The 27,441-nt window shown below is 38.8% G+C and overlaps 1 protein-coding gene across 1 annotated transcript in view; it reads left to right on the forward strand.

Moving 5' to 3' along the window:
• The first annotated feature begins 8,584 nt into the window (after window positions 1–8,584).
• Window positions 8,585–27,441, forward strand: part of GALNT1 (polypeptide N-acetylgalactosaminyltransferase 1) — a 64,395-nt gene continuing 45,538 nt past the window's right edge. Inside the window, exon 1 of the mRNA XM_009959853.2 lies at window positions 8,585–8,744. The gene's annotated coding sequence lies outside the window, so the exon portion shown is untranslated. The remainder of the gene's footprint in view (window positions 8,745–27,441) is intronic.

Consider the following 27,441-nt stretch of genomic DNA (forward strand, 5'->3'; position numbering starts at 1 on the left):
TAGGAAGAAACCTTAAGGTTTTCAGCATGATTTGGGAAACTGTATGCAGGATTGCTGCATTGCCAAAGGCTGCATGAAAACAGCAGTGTGTGGCTTTTTTTAGAAAAGCGAATTCATTGGTTTATTGTTGCAGCTTCCTCATCCTTGTTATGACAGTGTTAATAGCTCTCAGTATTCTGTTTCAACTACCTGTTACTGATTTTACAGAAAGGGACAAGAAAGAGGTTAGGATCCGTATTACTAACTGAATCCGTTGTTTTGGAAACTACATAACGTAATGCTTCCTGTGTTCCTTTGTGATAAACAAAACTTCCTGAAATAGGGACCATTATCTCACCTGAAGCCAAAAAATGTTTGCCTGCCGGTTTCTACTTAAAGAATGGAAGAAATTTTTTTGTTTAAAGTGATCTTCCTACTCTTGCAAGTGAGAAATGATAGTCTTTTGTCAGCTAGCCGAATTTCAGATTCTGTTGCAAGCAGCAGAGCTTTGCCTGGAGGCAGATGAAGATATCTGAAACTAGAATTTCTGTGGGAGGGTTAGTATTTGTGCATGAAGACATATGCTTAGTCAAGCAGTTTGTTGTTTTAGGGTACGTATTCTCCTGTTGACACTGACAGACAGTCTTACTGAAATGTTTTAAATCTGGCAGAGGGCAGCAAACCATTCCCTCTTCACTTCCATTTATTTCCCTCACCACAAAATTTTTGTTTTAAATAGAAAATTAATATTTTCAAAGAACTGAGTCCCCAGGCTAGACTTTTTTTTTTTTTTTCCTAGGGGAGGTTCTACATATTATTTCTGTGCTCTAGGCTAAGGTTTTTCTAAAGGTTTACTTTTATGTGCTGTAAACTTACTGTTCCCGGAGTTAACAGTCCTCCCAATAAGCAGTGTGTCATTTTGGACTTTGGAGTTATGATGTGCTTGTTCAACTCTTAAACAGCTGTCTCTAATATTTCCATTACTTCCTGGGGGACTAATATTCTAATGTGTGATAATACAGGGCTTCGTATAAGCTTATGGACAAGAATACAATTTTCTCATTTTTCTCTTTGATTAACAAGTGCTAATTACATCTTGGAAGAGAATACTTCCTATTTGATTTGTGAGGGGTTTTTATGGTTACATTTGATTCTCACGTTAGTAAATGTATAAACAGCCTTTTTTAGCTCTGTATGCAGCCATAAATTATTTGTTTTAGAGTAAGGACTCTAATATTTATACTTCTTTTGCAATGAAGGTACAGAGCTGAATAGACAGTAGGCTGTCTCTTATGCCAGAGTGCTGGTAGAAACGGTTTCTCAGAGTCTAAACAGACATAATTGGATGTGTGGAGCAGTGGTTTTACTTTGGGGACTTTCTACCACTTAGCACTTTGTTTATTATCTTCATGAGAAAATATTATATAATTGAGATCCTTTGTAGATGCTGAGAAGCATTGTGTAAATTTAACATTTGCTTTTACAAACTTACCAGTTGATTTATTTCAAGTACTGCCTGTTGTGAATGGCAAGTCTTAGGATCTTGCTTAGATACCTCCCCCTCTCACTTTTCTCACTTTAAGGAATACACTGTAGTGCACATTATAATACTGTATGTGTGTGATATCTCCAAAAAAGGTAAGCCTTTGCTTAGAGGTAGAACAATTCTGTACTTCCCTTTCTCTAAGTATAGGACAGAGTTGCTGTTTTATTATCCCACAGTTGCCTGTTGCCACTTGCAAACTGATTTCTTGGCCTGTGAAAGGCTGAGGTTGTGGTCTTTTAAGCACCATGAAAGCAGCATATTTGAGTGTGTATAATTTTGCATCCGTCTGATCATCTCTGAGGTAATGGGAAATATCTGTAGTTATCTCACCTTCTGTAGTTCCATTAAAAATTATCAGTGGGAAGGGAGAAAGTGGGTATGACAATAACTTGGGTACTTTTTTTTTTTCTCCTAAACTCTGTTCCCCCCACCCCAAGCTTTCCTACTGTTTGGGTTTTTTGCGTCAGAACAGAAAATGGGAGGTTATGGATTATTCAATTGACTCGTACACTTGAGAATATAGCAGGCAGCTTTCCTGAAGCGCTCTGGTCACTATTGAAGAAAGCCTTGATCATCATAGGGCATGCAGTTTTACTGAACGTTTATGTGAGCAGCTGTGATTGATTTTAATGCAGTTATGTATTTTGTATTAAGTATTTTGTTTTCATAATTAAATAGGATTTTTTTCCTCTCTAGGTCTGGGAACTTTTTTTCTAATGAGTCAGGGAAGACTAGAGAAGGTTAAACAAAAAGCATCATGTTTCTCAGTTGAAGGGACCCTGTGTTTGTTTGCCGGTGTTCATGTCACGTATACTTTTTCTGGCAAAAACCAGTACTCTGAAAGTGGGAGTCGAGCCACATTCATAAAAACTAAATTAAGGAATTCTCTTTGTGTATACATGCACATATCTATATAGTTAGCTGGGGTTAATGTCAGTTGGCATACTGGAGGGGGTTGATGATTCTGCCTAGCTGCTGCTGCTTGGTGTAAGGCTGTTGCCGTGCTCATATTTTTTTGAGGAAGATGACTACTTGAGCTGTTGCAGTAAGTGATAATTATCTGATGTCTCCGGAGCTTCATGTGACTTGTGGTGAAGAGTTGTGAGCGAGGTCCAAAGTCAGTGCTTTCTGTACAGGAAATGCATTGTCTGTCATGTCGGGGTGCAGATCTGCTGCTGGTCCTACCTGAGCTCTCATGAGCAGGGGCAGAGAACACAAGGCTGGAGTTAAAACTGTGGAATAGGATAAAAAGGTGGAGATTTTGAGGTGGAAATGCAATTCAATCCTTAAGTTTTCAATAGCCCATTACAATAGAATTACTGAAAAACTAAATTGCCCACTCTTTGTAAACAAACAAAGCAAACAGAAAACTTGCAGTTGACGCTGAATCTTATTTTCTTGACTTCTGGGTTCCTTCATAGTGAATGCTTTGTCAACTGAAGGAGCTGAGAGGTGTCTAATGCATTTTGCACTGTGGCTCACATCCTCCATACGAATCCGTGCTGGTTGCTTTGCATACTTGCGAAACAATGAGGGTAGTGTTCCCTGGTGGCTGAAGAGAAGGTGCAGAGGGTGTCTGCCAGCTCACAGCAGTCAACACACAACTCTTTGTTGATAGTCCCACTGAAGGCAAACATGCCTGGACCATTGATGCTCCATGCTCATGCTTAAGGCTGATGTACATTTGTGCTATCAAAATAAACTGGTTTTGCTGATTGCTTTACTAATGTTTTTGAATCATAGTAGTTAAAGACTTCTGTCGTCTTTACAGACCTGTAGTGCTGCTCCTGACTTGCAAATAATTTGGTTTTTTGTCTTTCTGGAGAGCAGTTGTGAGGTTATGAAAGATAGCTTTTTTTATTTTGAGTTGTGCAGTTCTGTGTAGGTACTGTTTAAATTATGAAAAAGGTATTTCTTACATTACAAAGAGATTTATTAATGATGCTGAGTATGATAGTAGACACTTTACTGTTGAGAGCAGTAGATTGTCTTGTATTTTTATTTTTGTGCTTTCCAGCAGTGTAGTGCTTTCAAACAAAGTGAAAATGAGCTTTGCTGTAGTCTTGATTTGGGGGGCGTGTGTGTGTGCATTTTACAGTTGACTTCTAAAAATGATACTTACTTAAAACCACCGACGGGTTCGATCAGTCTTGGTCCCTTTCATACACTGCTGGTGTTGGCTTGTGTTGCTTTGAGTCAGTGTCTGCAGAAGACAGAAGAAGGCAGGAGGCCTGCGAGGGGAAGGGGCTGCTGCATTGTTTGCATGGCTGTACTAGCTAGAATCGTTGCTTGATTGGTGAACAACATGTCAGTGAAGACCAGGAAAAGTAAGGGCATACACTTCAGATGTCAGCCTAATCGAAGTAACTGTTACCTTGACAACTTTTTAGAAGTTTCTGGGAGATAGTGTGATAGCAGTGTGTACTTTACACCTGTTAAACACATACGGGTGTTTATGATTTTGCTGGTCTTATTCTAAGTGATGCCTATGAATCTTACTTTTTTTTTTTCCTGACAAATTCCATGCAGGAAAAAAAATCTGTGGATTGTCTCTATTAAGAAAGGTTTATGATTTCCCTTGCTGTCTTTCTGTATAAGATAAAGCCATGGAGACTTACGGAATAAAACTTTGGTGGTTTTGTTGTATGCTCAGGGGTTTTTTTTATGTATTATTGGTCACTTCAAGACCAACAGGTAGAAGATGTGGTTTTCTCAGTGTTATAAATCTGCTTTCTCTGGAGTTTCATGGCAGGCTAATAATTTTCTCTCCTTTTCATGCTTTCCTGTTCACTGCCGTGCTCTGTTTCTGACCATGTGCAGAGTCATACCACTGGACTGAGCTGGTAGAAAAATAAGTTGATGAAATGGAGTTGGCTGCATACTTTGTGGCAGCTATATGATTTTGTGTGTGTAGATGTGTGCTACTGAATAAACAGAAATAAACTGTAGAGACTGGGAAGATAAAATATGACTAAAAAAAAATCATACAGTCAATCCATATTATATTTAGGAAGAGGTAAAAGTGGTAAATGGGGTAAAATAACAATTAGGAATACATATTTCATTGTGCATGGGTAGCTCTGAATGATTGTTGCTGTTAAGATTAAATGTGTCAGAAGGAAGTTCTCTGAATAATGGGAATGCAAATACTGAGACTGTTCAGTATAGACACTTGAATACGAGACAGTTGCATTTTGCATTCTACAAACATTGTGGCTGTGAATCTGGACAGCATATCAGAGTGGCTAGCTAAAATTTGTTTAGTTTTAAATAAAAGCTCAGTGTGTTGGATTCCCCTGAAAAGTCAGGTTTCCAAAAAAACCCTGTTACTTCGTTGTTAGGTGCCACTTAAAAAAGCGAAGGCACCCACTGTACAGGGTACAGAACATCTAGGTGGTCGTAGTGGAGTATAAAACAGGACAGTAAAAATGATTGGCAAGGGAGATATCTGCCTAGTATCATCCTTATCTAACTTTCATCCTGTGAAATACTTGGGAGTTGATGTGAGAATTTCTTATTAACAAGAGCTGCTTGGATTCCAAATTACAAAATCCTAGCTCCAACAATTTCACTTGAACTCTGTAGGCTATTTGTATGCGCAGTTTAAAGCAGAAATAGTGTGTAGTTTAAATTACACAGCAGTGTAACATGGTATGGAGCACTGAAAGCTGATGGCTACTGATAGACTTAGTCTAAGTACTCATAACTGCTATTGCAGCAGATGCCTTCTTAGTTTTGTTCACCTACATATTCTGGTATTGGTGTCCAGGTCTGCTAACCCACTTGCCTGTCCACATCAGCAGTGTGTGTAGGCCATTACTTTTCTCTGGGTTACTTCGGATTTACATCAGGAAAATGAAAGGGCACAGTGCGTCTTCTTCACCTTAGTTTAGTTTCTTTTGGCTGTTTCTAGCTAAAATGGCTTTTGTTTTGAGTCAGAACCATGAGAAAATCACCACCCAGTTCAGTGTGCATACTGTGCCTTAAGTTTTGTTCTTGACAGGATATAATTGAAAATCCAGCTAGAGTAGAAACATACCGAAGAGATGTAGTTACAGGTAAGACAGTCCTGTCTTTGAACCTGGAGTTTAGGGAAGCAAATTTGGAAGCGTTATTGTGAAGATCAGAAACACATAATCAAGCCAATCTAACATCCTCTATGACAGGAAGCTTGTGGACTGGAGAAAGCCACATGTGATACTCTTACAGAACAGGCTAAGGAAATATGGCCTAGATAAAAAAAGCTATTTTAGGATGTGCGTAAAATCGTTAGGTTAACTGTAGCCAGAGTTTTATTTTTCACTAGTTCATTTTCAGCAAGTGAAAGCATATTGTATGGGAATTTGTGTAGTTGTTTCAGCTTATTTTTCTTGTTCACGAGCTGGGTAATGGGATAGCATATGGTTATGAAATCTGAAGACAAGATGTGTTTGGGAATAAATGCAGGTACATGAAACTGGGGTGGCAGTTCAGAGGAATCTTGCATGTTTGAAAAATGGCCTGAAAAAATAAGATGTGATTGAGAAGAATAATGAAATGCTTTATATTTAGGGCAAAATAATATAAAAATAAAAGATGGAGAACAACTGTTTAAGTTGTTCCAGCCACCCCATTCCCCACCCCGATACAGGACAAGCCGTGGATTATAAAATGAGAGTTAGCAATGCAGCATTGTTCAGAAAGAAGGGGTGTGTGTATGTATTGGCACGAATAAACAGTGGTATAATCTGGAGGACATGCAGAGTTGAACCTCTGCTCTGTTTTGTATTGTAAGGTTAAAGTACTGTGTCAGTTTTGGCCATTGTACTTCAAGATGTAGGCACAGTTAATTTGCCTCAGGAGGGTAATAGTAATGACTGGCGATTTAGAAAAGGTGGTATGTGCAGAAAGAGCGATTGAATTGGCATTTTTGTAACCCAAAGAAAAGATCAAGGGGAATTATAAGCTTTTAAGTGTGTGGAAGTTCACTACAAAAAAGCAAACATCTGCCCTTGGTAGATGTGCCTTGCTTACTAATGGCAACACGGACCATTCTCTGTGTGTCCCGCTCTCATTGTTTGCTTTTTGTTTGTGTGTTTTGTAAGAGCTATTTCTGTCCAGCGTCTGGACAGCACTGAACAAAGAGCCTGTCGACTTAGGATCCTTTGAAGAAATAGATAAATTAGCAAAATGGCTAAAATAGGGATCTTCATCTAACTAGATAGATGTATAGATAGATACTTCAGTTAAAACTCTTGAGCAGATAGAAAAAATTTGCTCCCAAATTTGCCAGCTGCTTAGCCAGTAACGGACTAGTTTCTCCATCTGTAAAAGTGGATCATGTTCTTCTCCTCTGTAAGGCACTTGAGTTTTACTGCAGAAAAGTGATATGAAAAAAGCTAATTTAACATAAGCAACACTGATTTTTTTGTGTGCGTATATTGCATGTTGCAGTGCAATGTGTAGAGCCTAGTCAGATGTGTCCCAGAATTCTGTGTGTTTAACCTTCTTGAAGGCTGTGACTAATTTGCTTTGATAAAGGCGGTTGGGTCTCTTGGGTCTCTTCAGAATTGTGTCATGATCTCTTAATATTTAACACTTTCAGAAACGCAACAATCCCGTGGTTTATGTTAGGTTTTCTGTTGGGTACGTCTTGGATCATCTTGTGAATATGTGTTTTTCTGGCCCTTTGAAACTTATCTATTTTTTTCAGATTTGGTAAAAATTGGTATTATTTCTGGGAGACCTTTAGCCGATTCTTTTAAAATTCAGACTGTAAGCCACTTCTGTGGTTATAAAACTGCTTATTATTATTCTATCAGTGTGCTTCATTAGTATTTTCGTAATCTATCCTCAAAAGGAGAACAAAATTAGGAGTTGAGACATTTTCCCTTTCCACTTTGAAATGCAAAAAAATGGGAAGCTGACAAGTATTATACTTACTTCACCTGCCTCAGTACTGGAGTAATAATTTGTTTCAGAATAAGCCGTTGACAAACATCTTTTCTATCACTGCCAATCTTATCTTTCCTTACCATGTATTTCCTCCATACTGTCATATTATCATAGTGTCAGCATCTTAATTTTTTTTCTACCTTGTACATAATTTTTCATCTGGACAGGCAATATGTAAAGTTTACAGTTTAAACAGGTAGAGTAATAAACTTGAATAAATTAGTAGGCTAGTGTATAATATGGCAAATGCAACACACGTGTTCATAATATATGGCAAGTGTTACTTAAGTGCAGGCAAGTTACAATTGTGTTAAAAATAACAAAAATCTGCTTTCTCGTTAGTTAAAGATATTTTGTTTACTTTTCAGCTGCTTACAGTTTCCTTCAGACATTGCTATATTAACTCGATAAAGGAAGAGATTTGAAAGAATTCATTCAATATTGCTAAAATTTTAACAGATAACACTTGGAAAGGCTCAGGCATCATTTTTCAGGTGTCACCTTTTTTGGAAGTGAAAAAAACATTAGCTCTTAACTATCAGGCCTGTGTTAGTTTAACACCATTTTTTTTACAAAAGCTGTCATTATAAATGCTAATGTTTAACTTGTGGGCGAGAGATGAAGGAATGTAAAAAACGCTACATCTATAAACTAGAATATGTATGGAAAAATTTAGTCTGAAAGAATGATCATCTGGGGAGCTGCTCATGTGAATGTGTGCCATTGAGGAGGCTGTTTTCTAGCCTTATGAAGAACAATTCATAGTTTGTTGTGTTAAGTGTTTATGATTGGATAGAGGGCGACATATATAGAACTCAAAAATAGATGACTGCTTATTTGGGAGGACAGGCAGTCCTCCCACTTAAATCATATCATCTGAAAGGCTAAAAAATTTTGATGACTTGTTCCACCTCTCCACTCTACTCTGCATATGTTGTTTTCCTCACAGGCTCAGTTCACTGCCTCTTTTTAGAAGCAGTCTTTTGGCTCCTTCTCCCTTGCACAGGATTTTGTATTTTGGAGTCATAAACACTGGGAAACTTTCCTCCCCTTCCACCTCAGGCTTTGCCAGTATAGAGTTTAGAACTTACTTGAATTTCTCTTCTTCTTCTAGGACAGCCTTAAGACCTTGTGGATGGAAGACCTGTTTTGCTTCTATGTTCATGTCAGAATGGCCTAGGCCAGTCTGCTCTATGGTTCCTACCACAGGCGCTCTACAGCAATGTATCGGGATTTTGCCCCCAGTGCTAGTGGACCATCCAGATGCTGTAAACCTGCAGAGGAGGTTAGTACAAAATGTGATCCAGGAATTTTTGATGCTTCGGGCAGGTCTGTCTGCTTTGGATATGTCTTAGAGCAAAGGGAGCACTTGGAGACTGCATGTATGCTGCTACTTTACCATCGCATTGTATTGAGTTTGTGTAGCAGGGGGGCTACAGGGGTGGCTTCTGTGAGAAGCTGCTAGAAGCTTCCTCCATGTCCGATAGAGCCAATGCCAGCCAGCTCCAAGATGGGTCCACCACTGGCCAAGGCCGAGCCCATCAGTGTGGGTAAAAAAAAAAACAATCTGCAGCCAAAGACAGGAGTGAGAATATGAAAGCAACAACTCTGCAGCCACCGAGGACAGTGAAGAAGGAGAGGGAGGAGGTGTTCAGGTGCTGGAGCAGAAAATCCCCTGCAGCCCGTGGTGAAGACCATGGTCAGGCAGGCTGTCCCCCTGCAGCCGATGGAGGTCCATGGTGGAGGAGATACCCACCTGCAGCCCATGGAAGACCTCACGCCAGAGCAGGTGGATGCCCAAAGGAGGCTGTGACCCCGTGGGAAGCCCACACTGAAGTAGGCTCCTGGCAGGACCTGTAGAGAGAGGAGCCCACGCTGCAGCAGGTTTGCTGGTGGGACTTGTGACCCCGTGGGGGACCCACACTGGAGCAGTCTGTTTCTGAGGGACTGCACTGGGTGGAAGGGACCCACGGTGGAGCAGTTCATGAAGAACTGTAGCCTGTGGGAGGGACTCAGGTTGGAGAAGTTTATGGAGGACTGTCTCCTGTGGGAGGGACCCCACGCTGGAGCAGGGGAAGAGTGTGAGGAGTCCTCCCTCTGAGGAGAAAGGAGCAGAAGACACAATGTGTGATGAACTGACCCCAGCCTCCATTCCCTGTCCCCCTGTGCTGCTGGCAGGGAGGAGGTAGAGAAATCTGGGAGTAAAGTTCAGCTCAGGAAGAAGGGAGGGGTGGGAAGAAAGTGTTTTAAGATTTAGTTTTTATTTCTCATTGCCCTACTCTGATTTGATTGGAAATAAGTTAAACTAATTTCTCCAAGTCGAGTCTGTTTTGCCCATGATGGTAATTGCTGAGTGATCTCCCTGTCCTTACCTCAACCCTTGAGCCTTTTGTTGTATGTGTTTTCTCTCCTGTGCCCAGCTGAGGAGGGGAGTGATGGCGCAGCTTTGGACACCTGGCATCCAGCCAGGGTCAACCCACCACATGCATATTGCGTATTTTTCAGTTCCTTCAGAGTCCTGGTGGACCAGTTCAGTTGTCTGCAGCTATTAAACAGGTGTCCATAAGAATTCCTTTAGATACTAGCACAAGCCTAATTTATGTATTACTGCGGTTGTCTCTGGGTATTAGAAAGTACAATATCCAGGTGGGTAAAGCACCCCATTTTTCATTCTCCTTTACTCTCTTAGTATTATGTCATCTTGAAAAGTGTGATCTAGGCCAATGAGCTTGATTTCAGATCAATTTCCCATCCAGCTGACCTAAGAAAGCCTGGTTTTTATTTTCTGTGTTTCTACAGTAAACACGGTTCCCTTAAAGCATCCTTGTCAGACAAGAGATGACTTATTAAACTACCACTGCGTATTCACTGGCTGCCCAATGAGGCGTTTAACAACTACGTTCTTGTCAAACCTTCTCTCTGTGTGCATCTCCCACTTGATACTGTGTTTTTAGGCTTGATTGAAACAAGATGGAGAACTAAAGTTTAACAGGACAGACTGGCAAAGATGTGGTACGACAAGTCTGTTTCCTTTGGCAGAAAAGATTAACCAGTTCAGTTGTATTTAGTGTGTTAAATGTTGTCCTCCACTTGATATCCTTGATATTGACATTTTGTGCTTATTTTTTGCCTTGACTTTGTTTTTCCTGCAAACCGGTTAATCATAAGATTAGCTTTCACAGGCTGAATTCTGAAGAGCTTGTTGAGGCCAGCTTTGAAGTTCAGATTCAGTGGGGTAACAAGGAAAAAGCCAGTTTCAGGTCTAAGTGGATCCTTTTCCAATCAACTTCAAAAGATCTTAATCTGACATGTACTCTTAAATTCAGTGCTTAAAAAGTGTGGCTTGAATAAGCATCAGTTTAGGGGAGAGGGAAAAATATATCCACAGTTACTACCTAATACTGTTAAATAATAGCAGGGCTACTCAGAGTAAAAAATTCAGTGTTAAAAAAAGGCAAGCAGAGCAAATTTTGTATTTCTGGATTTATTGCTTATGGCCTCTCAAGCTGTAGCTTCACAGATACTTCTTTTGCTGTAGCCCAGCCACCGCCTCTGTGGTTGTTGAGTCTAATGATGAGATTAATGAGGTAACGGATTTGAGTGGAAATGATTAAATAACTGCTGTTGTGGGGGGGATACCTGATTGGTCTCTATTCTTTGGTCTGGGTCTGCACTGGGAGACTGATGTGGCTGAAAAGCACAATTGTTCTTGGTTATTTTTCAGTTGTATCAGTTCCCTGATTGAGTTTCTTCATTGCTGTGTAAATTTTTGCTAGCAAAGTGGAAGGCTGGCATGTTGGCATGAGAGAGAAGGTGGAGTAGCAACTACTTACGCTGTCTTGTGTTGGTGAATCTTTAACCATGGTCTAACCATGTGGTATGGCTTCTCAGGCATGTCTACTCCCTCTTGTTTTAAAGATTCTCTTATTTTCAGGGAAGTTGAAAATCTTTCAGAAAAGTTACTGAAAAGTAATTTTTAAGTAATTGGAGCACAGAATTTTAAAAGAGGCTTTAAAGTATCTGCTTTAATTTAAATTTAAAAACTAATTGTATTACTCAAATGCTGCAGTCTCCAACTAATGTATAGCTGAATTTGCAGAACAGTTCCGTCCTATTCCTTTCTTTAATTTTTTCTGACAGATTAACCTTTTTTTATGGTGACCTGTTTCTCTCTTTGCTTCTAGTCAGGTATGAATTTTGAATTGTGAAAAAGCTTAAGTTGGTACCAGCTTAATACCTTCAAAAATGATGAGTCAAATTAAATATATTAGCTGGTTTTTACAAAGTGTGTGACAACTTCTGGAAAAAATTGGCAAAGTAATAAGCACCTAAGTATTTGAAGAAACTTAAGTAATTTAGTGAAGTCTAATACATCTCTGCCATACTCGATGTTCTACTGATTGTTTTCTCTATGCAACTGTGCAGAAAATTGTTAACATCAATCTTACAGGAAACTGGGAAAAAGAAAGTGATCTTTTTCAAGAAATAATCTTTCTGCCTTAAATTGCATATCACACTCTTCAGATTCCTCTGGACTGCTGCACAGTGCAACAAATAAGTTATAAATTTTATTTACTTTTTTTCCCTTACTAATGCAATGCCTATGTCTTGATGTGGCTATTTTATTTAAATGTGCCAAACCCTTTTCGTATTGGGATGAAAACTTACAAGTTAAGCCAGACGGAAAACCTTCTTTTGGAATCACTAGCTGTAAGAGTGTAGTCTTGAAATTTAGCACATGAGTGAATCTGCCATTTTCCTCCTAGAGTATTAAGAAATAAACTCCAGCAACATTTGAAAAGCATTTATTACAGAATGCTGAAAATGTAGCATTTTCTTGTGAAAATGACTTTGTTTAAATACTTTCCATGATCTAAATGAAAAATAATTTTTTGCAGTTATATTGATTTTTGGGTTTCTATCATTTTCTTTTACAAATGAGCTCACAACGTGACAGGTTTTTTCTTGTTTAAAAAAAGTGCAGAATTTTGAAGCTCGTTAACAAAACAAGGTGGCTGTTTACTATAGAGCTCAATAACTGTTTCCATACTACTGCTTTTAATCAAATGTGAACTTGAATGTCAATTTTTTTTTATTTTTCAATGAAGTTGAAAGTTGGGAAGAGTGCTTAGTGGTTCTTTTTAACCTTTGGAACTCCAAACTGTGTGTCCAATCTTGCACAAATGCTGTGTTTACAGTGGCTTGATAGGGCTACGCAAGACTTTCTTTAAATTTATGTCTGCCTGTTTGATGTAGACCTTTTACCTTGTTGCATTTTCTCTCATTGATAATGGTATGCTTTTTATAATGGTATGCCAGAGTGCAGAAGAAAGTTCATTCTGAAAAACTATAAAACCAAAATGTTCTTTGTCACACTTGTCTGGATTTAAATGCAACATGCTCTTGGACTCAGTGTTCATACTTTGTATTTTTAAGTTTCAGCAAACCAAGTTTAACTAGTGGATGTTGGTTTTGCTTAATGGTTTGGAAGTACTACTCTAGCGAATATGAAGAGGTTTAAAATATTTACTGTAGTATTGGAGATGAGTCTAAGAAAAGTCTTCAATGTAGCCAATGTTTAGTTTATCTGGAAATACTAGCAAGTGAAGTCTTGGTTTCTAATTATTTTTTATAAGTTTGTTTAATATATCTAGTTTGGGGCAGGGAGGAGAGGACAAAGCTGTTCACAATGAAATTAATAGACTGTATTTCTTTAGTCTTTGCTTTTGTTTTTCTCTGTTCTTACTATTCTGCAATTAAATGTGATTTTATTCTGCTGGCTGGCCACGTGTTGTCTTTGTTTTGGTTTACCATCAAACTTCTGCCAGTCTTTCATGACTATTCGGTTGGGCTTTTTATTTTGTTTGTCTGCCAGTCTAGCTTTTACATGTATTCGTATTTGCAGGGAATGCTAATATAAAAAAACTGTTTCATTTATTTGCATTAGGACTGGTGTATGACTTGGGTGGATCAACCTGAGTTCTCTCCCCTCCACTTAATGGAATATGGAAGCTCTGCCTGCTGATAGCTTATAATGAACTAGTCATATGTCCATCTGTGGTCAATTACAATTTCTGTGCTTAGGTCCATCATTTATAATTTTCTACTTTTACAGAAGGACATTCGGTGAATAGGTGAATACTGTGTGCTTCAGGTTTTTTGAATCATATGGGCGCCTGGGTGTTTCTTAGACAGATGAGGTCTTAACTTCTCCTCCTCCTTCTTCCTCCTCCTTTTGTTATACAGGCTTGAATCCAACAGAACATCATGTTTTCATCCTATCTGTACCTGTTATCTTAATTTTAGTTTGTATGGTAGCAGCCTAGGAGATGTAGATGTAAGAGCAATGGGGGAAGGAGAGTGCATCTGCTTGCATGGAACAGAATTGGTCAGAGTTGCTGCCTGCCTGGGTGTTAAGGATAGTTTGCTTGCTTGCATATCGAAGGGGAAAATGCAGTGAAAAGGAATGGGAGAGTAGACTTCTGTTGTGAGAATGTCCCAAAATGTGAAACTAGCCTTTGCAACAGTTCACAATAGACAATTCTCTTGTACCGTCAGGCATCACAGGTGCTTCAACATATAAATGTCTGTAGCTCACTTGAAGTCTGAATTCTAGAGTTTAAGCTCTGGTGCTGTGGAAATATCAGTACCAGTGCTTAAGACAAAGTTGCCATGGGGACAAAGAAGGTATCCAGGACTTCGGTCCTGAAGAATAGCCATTGCTATATTGGTCTATTTGCAAACTATTCTAGCAACTTTTCCGTTTCAATTTCTTTTTTCCTTGTCATCTTGCAAATGATCCCAAGTTCTAAAGGATTTCCAAAACTCTGCTTTATTAGTCTGCCTATTTAGCTTTTTGTCTGACTGTTCTTTTCTTCTTTACCTATTCAAAGTAGAACCCAAAATACAAACTTGCCTACTTTAGAAATAGACTTTACATGGACAAATTTATGGGTCCTTGAAGGAAATCTCATGGTGGTTGTTTTTATACCACGGGTACGTTCACATGGATCGCCAATGGAAATAAAGAAGTTAAAAGCATGGTATTTCTCAGGCTTGTGTTGTCAGAGATGCTGAGAAGAAAGAATAAAGAAAAGCAATCTAAAGCAAGTGAGTGTAAGTAAGAGGGAAAGTGAAGCATGAATGCGAAGAATCTTATCCTTAGTGTGTGTGTTAATTAAAATACAAAACAGTTGTTAGCAGTGGAAGTTACCTGCTCAGCTTTATGATATGGAAACAGACTTCGTGTGTGAACATAAGCTTAAGAGTTATACGGCCTGTCTGTGTAAATACAGCCATTTGCTTTCTACGTAGACTTTATATTTGCATATGGATATAGTGAAGGGGCACAAGTTTTTGTGGGAAACATTGCAATAATTTCATAAATGTCTTGCAAAATTAGACAATGCTAGCTCTTCTTTTTGTCTCCATATCTCATCAGGCTTTTCTTTCTAGAGGAAAGAGAAACTGGTTTGTGTTCTGATTATTTTGGGGGGGGTGTGGGGATGTGTGTGTGTTGTGTGCTAGTGCTTTTGGATGGAGAGCTGATGTTTTCTCTATAATCCAAAAAACGTTTAGTCCTGCAAAACTGCTGAGCTACTTTTGGTTAGAGTTTTGGTGTTTCCATAGATGTGGGGGTGTGTGTGTGGTATTTTTTTTTTTAACTGTCTGCAGCATCACTGTTAAAGGGATGAGAAGTAAAACTTGTTAACAAAACCTTTGATTTCTTTGCCATTCTTCATTTCACTTGAGATAATATAACCCACCATGTGTTAAATGATTGTCACCCTTATTTTTGTCAAATTATATTTCCTAGTTTATGTCTTCATGTTTAGTCACATGCATTATCCTATTCAGCAGTTTTTAACTTGATATCTGCCTACGTTTGATTTGTCAGCCAGTTCTGCAGTTACTCTAGGCAGAATTCAGCCAGCTTCTCTAGGATAAACACCGTATGGCCCCAGCATGTAACATCCATTTTTCTTCACTTGTATCGTTTTCAAAGTTTTTCTTCTAGAACATTTACAATTTCTTGAATATTTTCCATGTATATTGAAGGCAGAGAAAAAAATGTTCTTTGACTGTATTTGGTATTTTTTTCAAGTTCCCCTTCTGGATTTTTAATCAACAATAGAAAATTTTCAGGATTAGAGGTTTTTGCAGTTACTCACATAAGGATGGTTGAATCTATTCACTGCAATTTACCCTATGCTTCCAGAAATCTCCTTTATAATCTTTTTTCTAATTAGCTGACTCTGCTTTTCTTTAATTCAAATTCTTGCCCATTAGTGATTCATCCTTAATGATGACTATTTGCCTATGTAATTTTCTGCCGTCTTTAAAAGTGTTTGAAGAATTAATGAACAATTTTATTCCACTTTAGCTTTTGGCTTTGATACGTATCTAAAGAATAATCAGAAGTTTTATGGAGGCTGGATATTTGAGAACATTTTCAACTTCGCTTGCAAGATTTAACAATTTCTCCTAACATATGAGGAAGGTTTCAAGAATGTCTTGTAAAAGATTTATTCACTTGATTGTTCATAGTCTGCTTAGGTATTTGTCTATGAAAAATGTGTAACTAGCTTGGTGATGGTGAATTCTTCTGACCTTCAAATAGTCAAAGATTTATCCTTGAAATTTGTGTTTCTTTAATACCGACACCTGAGTGCTAGTTTTCTTCTCTTCTATCTTAATAACAGACTAGAGAGAAAATTCTAACCCCCTTTGTCTGTGTTCATCAGTGTTTTCAAGAAGAACCTGCTTATTTCCTCAAAATACTTCAAAAGCAAATGCTACCCAACGTTTGTAAGTGTCAACATGTGCAGACTGAAGAAAGTATTATCTCAAGAAAATTCTATTGAGTATTTGACACATCTGTATGAAGAGTGATCTATTGATAAGGATAGTACTCATTTTAGTTCAGTCTCAGCTGGTAAAAATGGAGTTTGCGATTTGACATTTTAATGTAGAACTTTTAAAAAAATTTTGGAAGTAAAGTTCATTTTCTGGACGATGCAGAAATAGTACAAAGGAAGATGGAAAATTTGATCACTGAGAATATGGAACAGCTTACTGTGTTTTTATACTTCCACATAGTCTAATCTAGTGCATATGATTTCTTAAAGAAGATTGCTTGCAACAGTAAATCTAATTTTTTTCAGCAGGAATTTTAACTTTAGAAGTCCTGTCAGCTAGCCTGTTCTACTTATAGCTCGTCTTGCACCTGCCAGATGATTTAAAATGTCTTTGGAATTTGTGACTTCTTGATTATTAGAACTTCTTGACTGCTTGCATGCATTTGGTCTTAGTAAACATATGCCTTGTAAGGCCAAGTGATGCTGCTTTTGGCAAGAAGCCTTCTTGCTATGTTACATCATGTCACAAGCCTGAGTATCTAAAATATTGGGAAGTGTTTACAGGTTTTTGTTGCAGACAGCAAATGGTATACTAATAGCCTGATCTCTATGGCTGTGACATTATCCTGTTGTAACATGAAAAGCTGAACTACTCAAAATTTATTTCTTAAAAGAGCCTTGGAACTGGCATTCCTCTCTGTTAAGGAAGCTAAAATTACTTAGTTTTAAAAAACTTTCTTCTGAGTAATGATGAACTTGCAAGATATGTAGCTCACATGACAAAATTGTTTTTATTGAGGAAATGGAGGTCTTCACCTAGAACACCGATGCTGATGTGACCTGGATTTTTTTCTTCCAGTGTTGGGGTTGGAAGACTGGCTAGCACGGCTCTTCAGGGATTTATTAAAGACTGGAGTCAGTTTATAGCTCTGGGTTGCTGATTGGCAGGAGTGTTGCTGTACTGAAAAAGCTAAGTACTGTGTCACCAACTGTGAATCTTCCGAAAAGAAAAACCAAAGAAAATCCCACCTCAGCCTTCTAGGCCTATGCAAAGGGTAGCAGAAGGCTAAAATAGGTCTTATTGCTGCATCTTCAGCCGTTAATTATTGTGTGTCAGGGATTTATGAGCTTGGTGCATTGCTAGCACTGACGTTAAAATCCTGTCTTGCTGCTGTTAATAACAAAAGCTTTTCACTTGTGAATTGCTCATTGTCTTCATGCTGCCTTTGATACTCACTGATGAAAATACAGTTTGTATTCTCTAGCTGGCTGTTACTCTAAGTCAAGCACACTCAGTAGCCCTCCCAGAGTGTGTATGTGAAGTAGCTATGGCTTTGAAGAGGATTGTTTGCTCTCTGTCAGCGTCTGAGGTGTCAGTAGCCCAATTTAAGACTGCAGTTGTTTCAGGGAAAGAAATAACTGTCTATCAGCTTATAAATCTGCTTTCCTAAAAGGATTGCCTATTCTGTAGCTGTCAGGAGAGGCAGTGTCTGCTATTCAATGTAAGAAGGACAAGATTTGAATAATGGTGGTTTGAACTTACCTGCCAGGACTGTAATACCCAGTAACTTAAAACCTATGTGAAAACTTATGCTATTGGCTTCAAGGTACTATATATCTATGTATTCATTTTGTGATGCATTGTAATTAAATTGAACTAATAATGTACTATTAATATTTGAAGCAGTACTATAAAAAATTGTATAGGGTTTTTTTTGTACAGGATTGTCGATATTAAGGTATGTATACTGATTGTTTACTGGGCATAATAGAAGTATATTTTAAATCTCAAAGCAGTTGAGAGAATGGAAATGTCTGAAGGATCGCTGAATAAGTCTCTCTATTTTTAGATAATTTTCATTCAACCTGGAGAGCAGACAGAAAAATAAAATTGTTGCCTCAGTCATTTGAAAGCTACTTTAAAATCATGGAATAGGAGTCTAGTGAATCTCAGCTATTTATATGACAGCAGTAGTCTTTATACTTTCATCGTGTTCTGGGTTTCTAAATTTTAGCTCTCCTCTTGAGCTGTTGTAATATTTGCAGTGATATTCTGATAGGGAATATTTTGTGTCCCTCCTGGATCAATTTATTCTTTTTCTTGTGTAGCAAAAATTGTTGTAAAAAGAATGTAAATCCAAGATCTGTGGATTAAATTGGTTTTGAACTTTTACTATTTGTCATCTGGTCCTTTGAAACCTTGCCCATTGCAGTTTTTTCCTGCAAACAACATAGCGCTTTCTTAAAGTCAGTCTAAAAAGGTATTGGCTACGTATGGGAGAAAAAAAGTAACTTAAGCCTTTCAAAGGCTTTAATTTGAAGAGTTCTGTAAATAATCTTTTATTCTCAAAAACAATCTATTGGGAGAATTTGGCATTACGGGTATCCATGAGTGTGGATATTTGGGTTTGTTTTTTCCTTCTAAAAGACCAACAAAACAAAACAAACCCCAAACACTGAGCTGGTGTGGAGGAGTTTTGTGACAAAGATCTAGCATCTGCATTTGCTTCTGGAATCAGTTAATTTAGGCCTTCTTGTTTGTGTTCGTTACTCTTCTATGAATTCCAGGCTGGAGGAGTGGGAGTAGAAAGGACCACCTGGATCACTGTGTCCAGTCCCCTGCAGCGGTCTCATAAATCCACAGGGCTCTGCTTTGAAACATCTTCACTGCTGAATTCATAGCGCGCTTTCTCTGCCCTTCCCTTGTGAAATACTGGTGCACTGTACAATGGTTTCTGGTTTTATATCTAAGGAGAATACTTAAATGGTGTATCCAGAAATCTCATTGGCCTTTTATCCAGTAGCAGCTCAGTGTCACGCTTATGAGCCTTTGCTTTATTAAAACTCTTCAGCTGATAGCACTTACATACTCCACTGCATACTATTGAACATAATTTATTAAATGTCATTTTGATTCTGTTATTCCAGTCCACAAACCCATCTTTCTTCTTACCTTATCACTTACTCCTTTTTAAGAGCAACAGGTCTTAAGATTCCCTGTATAGATCTAGCACCAAGATTATTAAAGCAAATAGTTGCCAGGTTATCGAAGGTGCGTTCTCGTCAGCCTACTAAGCTTTTTTTTATAAAACTTTATAGTCTTTCTTGTAATCATTTTGTTTATCCACATTTTTTTTGTATAATCCTGATCTTCCTCACCTTAAATAACAATTTTCCTTGCGGGAGCTGTATTTGAAACATTCTGCACTAGCTGACAGCAGTACCTTTGGAGTCAGTTATAGATTGAATGAAATTTATGCTATTCTAATTTTATCAAAATTGTGTTGTTTTTATTCAACTTCTGATCTACTTTTGTCACTGATCATTCACTCAGTCTGTTCTAGCAACATTTGCAGTCTTGATATATTAATTACTACATTAATATAAACTATGTTAATGCAGTATTAATATGTTATGTTAAACTAACCATATATATCTGGACAACTTGCTGTCGTTCTGAATATATACTTGCATTTATGGCTGTTTCAAGTAGTATGGGTAGTAAATTACCAGACTTTTCTGCTATCACACTTTGAAATGTCACGTGGCAGTTCTTTCTGGGCCCTACAGAAGGGGTTCTACAGGCCATCCTGGTTTTACCAGAGCAGGTAATCTCAGTTGGTTTTCTTTCATCTTGGGTTTGATCACTTCCATGTCTTTGTCCCTGTTGCAATTGATTTTCACGTATTTAATCTTTATTAAATGGAGGTAAACTGTATTTCTAGTGTATTTAATATTTGGGCCATACTAGGTAGTTATTAATCTTAAAATGATAATTTTTATTTGAATAGTGCTGATTGAGAAGAGAATTGGGAAGGACTGTGCAGTAATAGGAACTGCTTGAGAGTGTTGACCAAATGCTTGTTTGATTGATTTCTTGGAAAATTTTGAGGAGATTTAATCAAGATAGTACATGCTGTTTACAAACTCATTTGAGAAACCGTTAAGCATTAATTTGCAAAAATGATAAACTGTTTTCAGAAGTTAAATGATTGTGATTAAGATGTTTCTGAAAAGTATAGGTACCAAAATAGCAATGTCTTTTAAGTTAATTTTCGTGCAGTAACTGAAGGAGCTTGGTTTTGAAAGTGTTTCTACTCTGTTTAGAAATGTTATTTCCTTACTATGTGTCTGTAGAAGTAATTGGAACTAACCATAAAAGTTTAGTGATTAAGTAAAGACTACTTAGATAAGAGGGTTCCTTCCAACTCAAAACTATTTTGTGATTCTAAACCGGGAGAATCAGAGGTTCAAGTGCACAGTAACTTAGTTCTGTACAATTATAAACACTTTGACAAAATTGCGGATGGAGTACATACCTATTGTTCTATTTTTGGCATTGCTTTTCTATGTGATGAGCTGAATTTTCCTCTCACAAGAGCTTCTACTTTTATAACCATATTTATGCATTGTAATTTATCTGTAGGAAAACCTTTATGAACCAATAACTTCTGCCTTTGGGTATGAAGTTCATCCTTGCTTTTCATGTGTAGTCAGCTACTCCTATATTTCTGTTTTATTCTTCTTTTATTGGAAGGCTTACCAGTTTTAGAAACATAATTGATAGTTTTTTCAAATGGTCAATTTAAAAAAAATTTACTTATGAATTGAAAGTTCACTTTTGATGAATTAAAAGTGTAGTCTTCCTACACAGAGCAAGAAGAATAGAAATTGATGTTACTGACCTACATTTCTCAGATTTTTCTGAAGAGTAGGTTTGCATTTAATGAATTTTTCTCATACTGCTCAGACTAGTATGATCTGTTTTCTCTCATCACTTCTTCAGAACTTACTGTGGCTGAATTGTACCAGACAGATGACTTTTGAATACTAAAACCTTTCAAAATCCATCGAACAAGTGTAGCCCAATGAAGACTACTTTTCTTGTGTTAACTTCTGGGAAGAAGAGAGTACTGGCATCCTTGAGCTCATCAATATTTTTTTGCCTGATGACATTTACCAGATGTGTTTGTGTTTCTGTGAAGAAGACACCAAATACCCCTGTTTCCACAGGTGATGGGTTGACCCTCTGATTTGAATGGCTTTTTACATTTGTTTTTATAGCATTGAAAGCAAAATGCTTTGTTTATCCCTAGACCGATCTTTTTAGTGACAATATGATAGGGATGAGCTCTCTGCAAACAAGCACTAAAAACAATTTAACAGAGCACGGGCCAGTAGAAAGAAAAAAAATGGAAACATCAGCACAGTAGCAAAAGTAGTTCTGAAACCTGGGTCTAGTGCCGACATCACTTCGCTTTTCAGATATAGACATACTCAACTGGATAGGTCTCATTAATAGTTCAGAAATATGGAGTTTTAGACAGTGTTCATATGACATTTGCTTCATTTTTTAAAGTTTGCTCAAAAATCCATACATATGCCTAATACATTACCTTGAAGTATGCCAGTGTTTTCTCCCTCATTACTAAATAGAATGAGAGGCTGGAAATTGAATTTTGTGTAGGCCATCAATCTTTCCTTAGACGCTGTTCAGTTAATCACTTTTCATTTGGTTTAAATTGATATTAATAGCTTAGAAAAAGCAAATGTGTCGTGATTTTGATGAGCCCTTACTTTGTGCCAACTTCTGTCTATTCATACGTGAAAGTTTGGAAAACAAATTTTACATCAGCTTTGTCTGTTTAGGTGCCACATCCAGCGTAGAATCCTGATTTGGGTGAATAACAGCAATGAAGTCCTTAGTCAAGTCTGCTGCAAAGTTGTATTGAGGACTGGTCACTAGTATAAACAAAGTTGAAGGTGGTTCAGAGATGAAAATGACTGAATAGTGTGTCATGCTGAAAAGAGTAAGCATTCTTTCCATACCAACAGTGTTGATAAAAGAGGTGGTGAAGTAAAACCTCATCAAGGTTTATAAACAGGTAAAGGGCGAGTGTCAGGAGGATGGAACCGGGCTCTTTTCGGTGATATCCAGTGACAGGACACGGGGCAATGGGTCCAAGCTGGAGCATAGGAGGTTCCACACTAACATAAGGAAAAACTTTTTCACTGTGAGGGTAACAGAGCACTGGAACAGGCTGCCCAGAGAGGTTGTGGAGCGTCCTCTGGAGACATTCAAAACCCGCCTGGACGTGTTCCTGTGTGACCTACTCTAGGTGGCCCTGCTCTGGCAGGGGGGTTGGACTAGATGATCTTTCAAGGTCCTTTCCAACCCCTGACATTCTGTGATTCTGTAATGCACTTTATGAGAGCAGTAGTTTTAAAGATAATGGGTTTTTTCCTGCAGTGTCCAGTGTATCATGGATTTTGGAGTGGGGGGGTATCACTTGGCCTTCATAAGTAATGAGGCTTGAACATACTGATTTTTCCTCCTTTCACTTTATTCTTCGTAAGTTATAGCATCTGTTTCTATTCTTTTGAAGGTATTTTTTATACTCCTTTTATTTCCATGGTGTAAAAGTTTTGTTATCTGTTATCCAGTATTTTGAAGAGAGGAAAATACCTGGTTTTGCAAAAATCTTCATTTTTATGACATTACTCAGTAACAAAGGCAATTATTAAATTCATGCATTTTGGGATTATTGCTGTGGCTGCCAGACTTCTTATGGGTGCAGTTGACTTTTTTTTGCTGTAAGGACACACTGCTGAATCATGTTAAAGTCGCTATCAGGCTCCAAAGGTTTCTTTCTGCAGAGCAGCTTTCTAGCCTGTTGATACCCGGCCTGTATGGATAATAAGGTTATTCCATGCTGGGTACAGGACTTCATACTTGCATTTATTGAACTTCTTGAGCTTTTCCACCTGCCTGTTTTTCTAGCCCTCAGATGTTCCTTGGATTGGCCACCCAGGGCTAGCCCAGGGTACTGTTTCAGGGTATCATCTCCATGTTCCACAACCAGTTACCAGCAACCTTGCTGAACCGTGCATTTGGCTCCATCCCCCAGGTTTTCAGTAAAGACACTAACCAGTATCAACTCCAGTTTTGACCTCTGGAGGACACCACTGGTGAATGTCTGTCAGCTGGTCAAAACCCATAGAGTTTGGTGGTCCAGCTAGCAGTCCAACCACCTGGTAGCCCGCTTCTTCAGATTGTGTTGCACTCAGTTCTGACAAAGTACTCTGGAAGACTGTCACAGTCTCTGTTAAAATCAAGGTAAACAACATTCACTGCTCTTCCCTTGCTTACCAAACCAGTCCTCTCCTTAAAGCAAGCTGCCAGGTTGGTCAAGTACAATGTGCCCTTGGTGAATCTGTACTGTCTGTTCGCAGTTGCCCTTTTGGGTTTTGGGGGTATTTTTGTGTGTGGATGTGAGTTCCAGGAGGATTTGTTCCGTAGTCTTTGCAGGGACTGAAGTGAAACTGTCTGCCAGGTGGTTCTCCAGATCCTCCTTTTCCTTCTGATGATAGCTTTTTTCTTAATCCTGAGGCAACTCTCTGGATCATTATGATCTTTCAGAGATGATAGAGAATGACCCTGCAATAAGATCAGTCTGCTCCGTCAGCACCCTCAGACACCTCCTGTCTTGTGCCCTGGAGTTGCACGTGTCCAAGTGGCTTAAAAGATCCCTGACCCAATCTGTCTGAGCTGCATGTGAAGTTTCACTCCTACAGTCTCTGATCTGGGGCACCCAGTAACAGAGGAGGCAAAAATGTCACTGAGTATCTTAGCCTTTTCCACCCATTGTCACCAGGTCTGCTGCCCCACTGAGCAGTGGATCTGCATTACTTTCAGCCTTTCTTTTGCCAGTATCCGTACAGGTGCCTTTCTTGTTGCTGCTCTTGTTTCTTCTGAAATTGAACTGCAGGGTTCACTGAGTCCCTCCCCACATGCTCAGGAGATGTTTCTATGTTCCTCCAGAGTAGCTCCGCTTCCACCTTCTGTATATTTCACGGAAGCAGTGCAAGAGCCTCTCTGTGTTGCTACTTGCCTCACTTTGTCACACAGAACCTGGCCAGCAGCCCTCATTCCTCAAAGCGGGTCCTATTGTCTTAGAAGGCTGCCTTTGGCATCAGCTATGCAGCCAGCTGTTGGTAGGCTGTGTGCACTCCTGCCTGAATCTTGCCCGCCCACTGGAGCAATTGAGGAAAGCAGTATCATGGTCCCCCTGCTTCACTCTGCCCCCCTGAGCTCCGCAGTCACTGCTCATATGCTCAGGTTCACACCTGGCAGTATCATTGATTCATACATGAATGAATAGCCAAGGGGTGGTTGTCTAAGAGCTGAACTTGGCCAGACTCTTTCAACAGCATCCCAGGCAGTATAACGGTTCTGGAAATGCACATCTGCAGGCTTTCCTTCTGTTGCCACAAGTCACTAATTTACTGGATTTGTCCCTCCCTCAGTCCCCTTCTGATGAGTCTCCATCCACTGATCTTTTGAGTGCAGTGCCTAACTGTCTCTTTTTCCTTCATCATGGGGCTCAGACTTACAGTGCTGTAAGGTCTCTGTGAAAATGTGTCTGCCTACTGTTCGCCCTTGCTCATTGTGTACCAGTCTGCCCACTTTGTCCTGTAGCCCCTTCCACTGAAGAAGCAGCACCTTGGGCAGAGCACCTCTCCCATGGGTGAGGCCACCACCACCACTCCAGCACCAGAGAAAGGCATCTAGCATTTGTTACAGCCCAACAAGCCCTGGATAGTGGAGTTGTCTTTCTGGAGCTCTGTCTGGATCAAGGCTCTGGTATGCTAAGAACAGTTGCTTCAGCAGAGTTTCTGAGCCCATCTGCTTCACTGCTGTGCTGCCTGAATTCTGCTGGCAAGCAGACAATAGTAAGTGCTGTCATAAAACCAGTGGTAAAAATGCGGTGTAATTCATAAGGTGGTAAACTGCCCAAAGGAGTGAGGGCCTTTTTCTAAAGGTACAGGGAAGGGCCTTATTGATGGTAGCCAGTGTGTGTTGAACTTTTGCATTGCTGTCTCTTAAGCAATTCCCTGCACCCTCAAAGGATTCAGAGGGTTCATAAAGTGTCTTTTTGACATTTCACTGAACTCTCAATGGAATTTGCTTGCATTAGAGGCCAATATAGTGCCAGCCTGTGCATTTTAAAACACTTTATATAGTTGGTATTTTTATGGCCAGAAAGTCTAGATTACAATTCTTCTCCTGTTGTCTTGTTAATTTGAGGACCTCTAAGCACTGTGCTCCTGTGTGTTTTATGCTTTCTTTTATAGCCTAATGTCTCATGAGTCTGAACTTCAAGAAGTCTGAAATTATAAGAACTTATTTAGTTTTGTTTTAAAGCATGTTATTTTTAGTTAGCATTTGGTTTAAGTACAAGTAGGGTGGTGATATGACTTGATTCTTTGCCCGATCGTTTCTATGGCGTGCTGAATTAGAGCAAAAGAAGAAATCTATTGTATGGAGAGTTAAAGTACAGTCGTACCATGTCAGATTTCATCTGTGTACAGTATTTGTTTCTGCCAGTGGTTGATAGTGTATATCCAGGGAAGAGAACGGAGGAAACTGTAATGATACGTCCTCAGTGTACTCTCCTAGCCTGCAGTGACCTGAGAGTCACAGTCAGGGACTGCCTGAAGTAGGGATGAGAACTTGGTATTTAATAGCTGATGAATAGACTTGCATCACTGGCAAGTGTGCTGTGGCAGGCAGTTCCCCTGAGTAACTACACATTGTGGGGAATACCTTCCTTCTGGTTTTTAACCTGTTGCTGCTAAATTCACTAAATTTCTGCCAATACAAGAAGCAGAAGTAACAGGCAACAGTTGTTCTCTATTTACTCTCCCCATGCAGCTTTTGATTTTTATAGACCTGCCACTTGATTTATGTTACATCTTTTCCAGCCAGGAAGAATGCTACTCTCTTCCCTTCCATCTTATAATGAAGCTATTCCTTGTTGTCTTCACCCTTTTGCCCTCCTCACTTGTGCTTTCTAATCCTCCTATATCCTTTTTGAAATAACAAGACTGGATGTTCATAAGCGCTCAAGATGAGAAAGCAGATACTATGTAATGGCATAGTGATGGTTTGGTTTCTGTTCTTCTCTTAGTAGTCTGTAACAAATTATTTTTCTTTTGCTGCTGCTGATCACCAGGCTGATGGTTTTATAGAGCTTTATAGTGCAACTCCAAGATCCAGAGTTCAGGCCCATCCTTGTGTCTATTAAAACCAAAACACCAACCAAAAAACCCCAAATAACCAACTCCTGGGATTTTTCTCTTAACATACCTCACTTAATGTTTTGTTGTGGTAATTTCATCTGCTGTTTTATCATCAAATTGTTAATTCCAGGTACTTTTGCAGTCCTTAATTTTACATAGTCATCCCTGTATACCAAAACTATATTGATGCAAACTGAGATTATCCCAGACAAAGCTCTTTGTTGGCATTTGATATGCACCTATGCAGCAAGCAGGGGGATACACACCCTTCTAGTCTTGTACAAGTAGAAGGCTACGGGCTCCTATGTTGCTATGCCATCCAAACCTATGCCACTTAAGTGATAGGGATGCACGGAGACGTGGGTGTCTCTGATGCCAGTGAGAAGAGATAAGCTTTATTTAGATGATGGATGTCATAGTGTTTTCCCTCAAGAAGGGGAAGGAATCAAATGATGACAACGAAATACTGAAGGAAGGGTAGTCTTAACGATAACAGTTTTTGTGTAAGGCTTTTGCATAATCATGGCTCAGATTTAAGTTCTCCTTTCCAATAAATTCTTCAGTATAGGCTGAAAGCATGTAAGAAAAACTTTGTATGTCAATTTTAAATTTCTAGTGTGTTTTTGAAGAGTCTTGTTTTCTGTTTATCTTAAGAATATCTGCAGTTCTGGTTTTAACTAGTAAGCTGTTCCTGCTGGGAAATACTTTGGGAATACTTGGTGATAAAATACATCAGCACTGCTGAGGAACCTGTTGGTTAAAAAATAAAAAATTAAAAAGTCAGATTTTAGTGTAAGTGAATAAACTTAAAGCTGTTCTTGATTCTGCCCTACCCAATTGTCAGCCATGGAAATAAGCAGTCCTTGTAGCAAAATTTGCTTGTAATTTAAGTTGGATAAAAGAGAACTTCAAAGGTTTGGCATTCTAAAATTTTAATGTATACATGTTGAAAAATGTATAAAAGTTTGCTCTATAATGAAGCATTAAACTATTAAAGTCACTTTAGGAGTCAGAATTACTAATTGATACCTTTCGCTTTGA

Source organism: Leptosomus discolor, chromosome 8 (genome assembly GCF_034619465.1).
Source record: "Leptosomus discolor isolate bLepDis1 chromosome 8, bLepDis1.hap2, whole genome shotgun sequence".
Classification (NCBI taxonomy): Eukaryota; Metazoa; Chordata; class Aves; order Leptosomiformes; family Leptosomidae; genus Leptosomus; species Leptosomus discolor.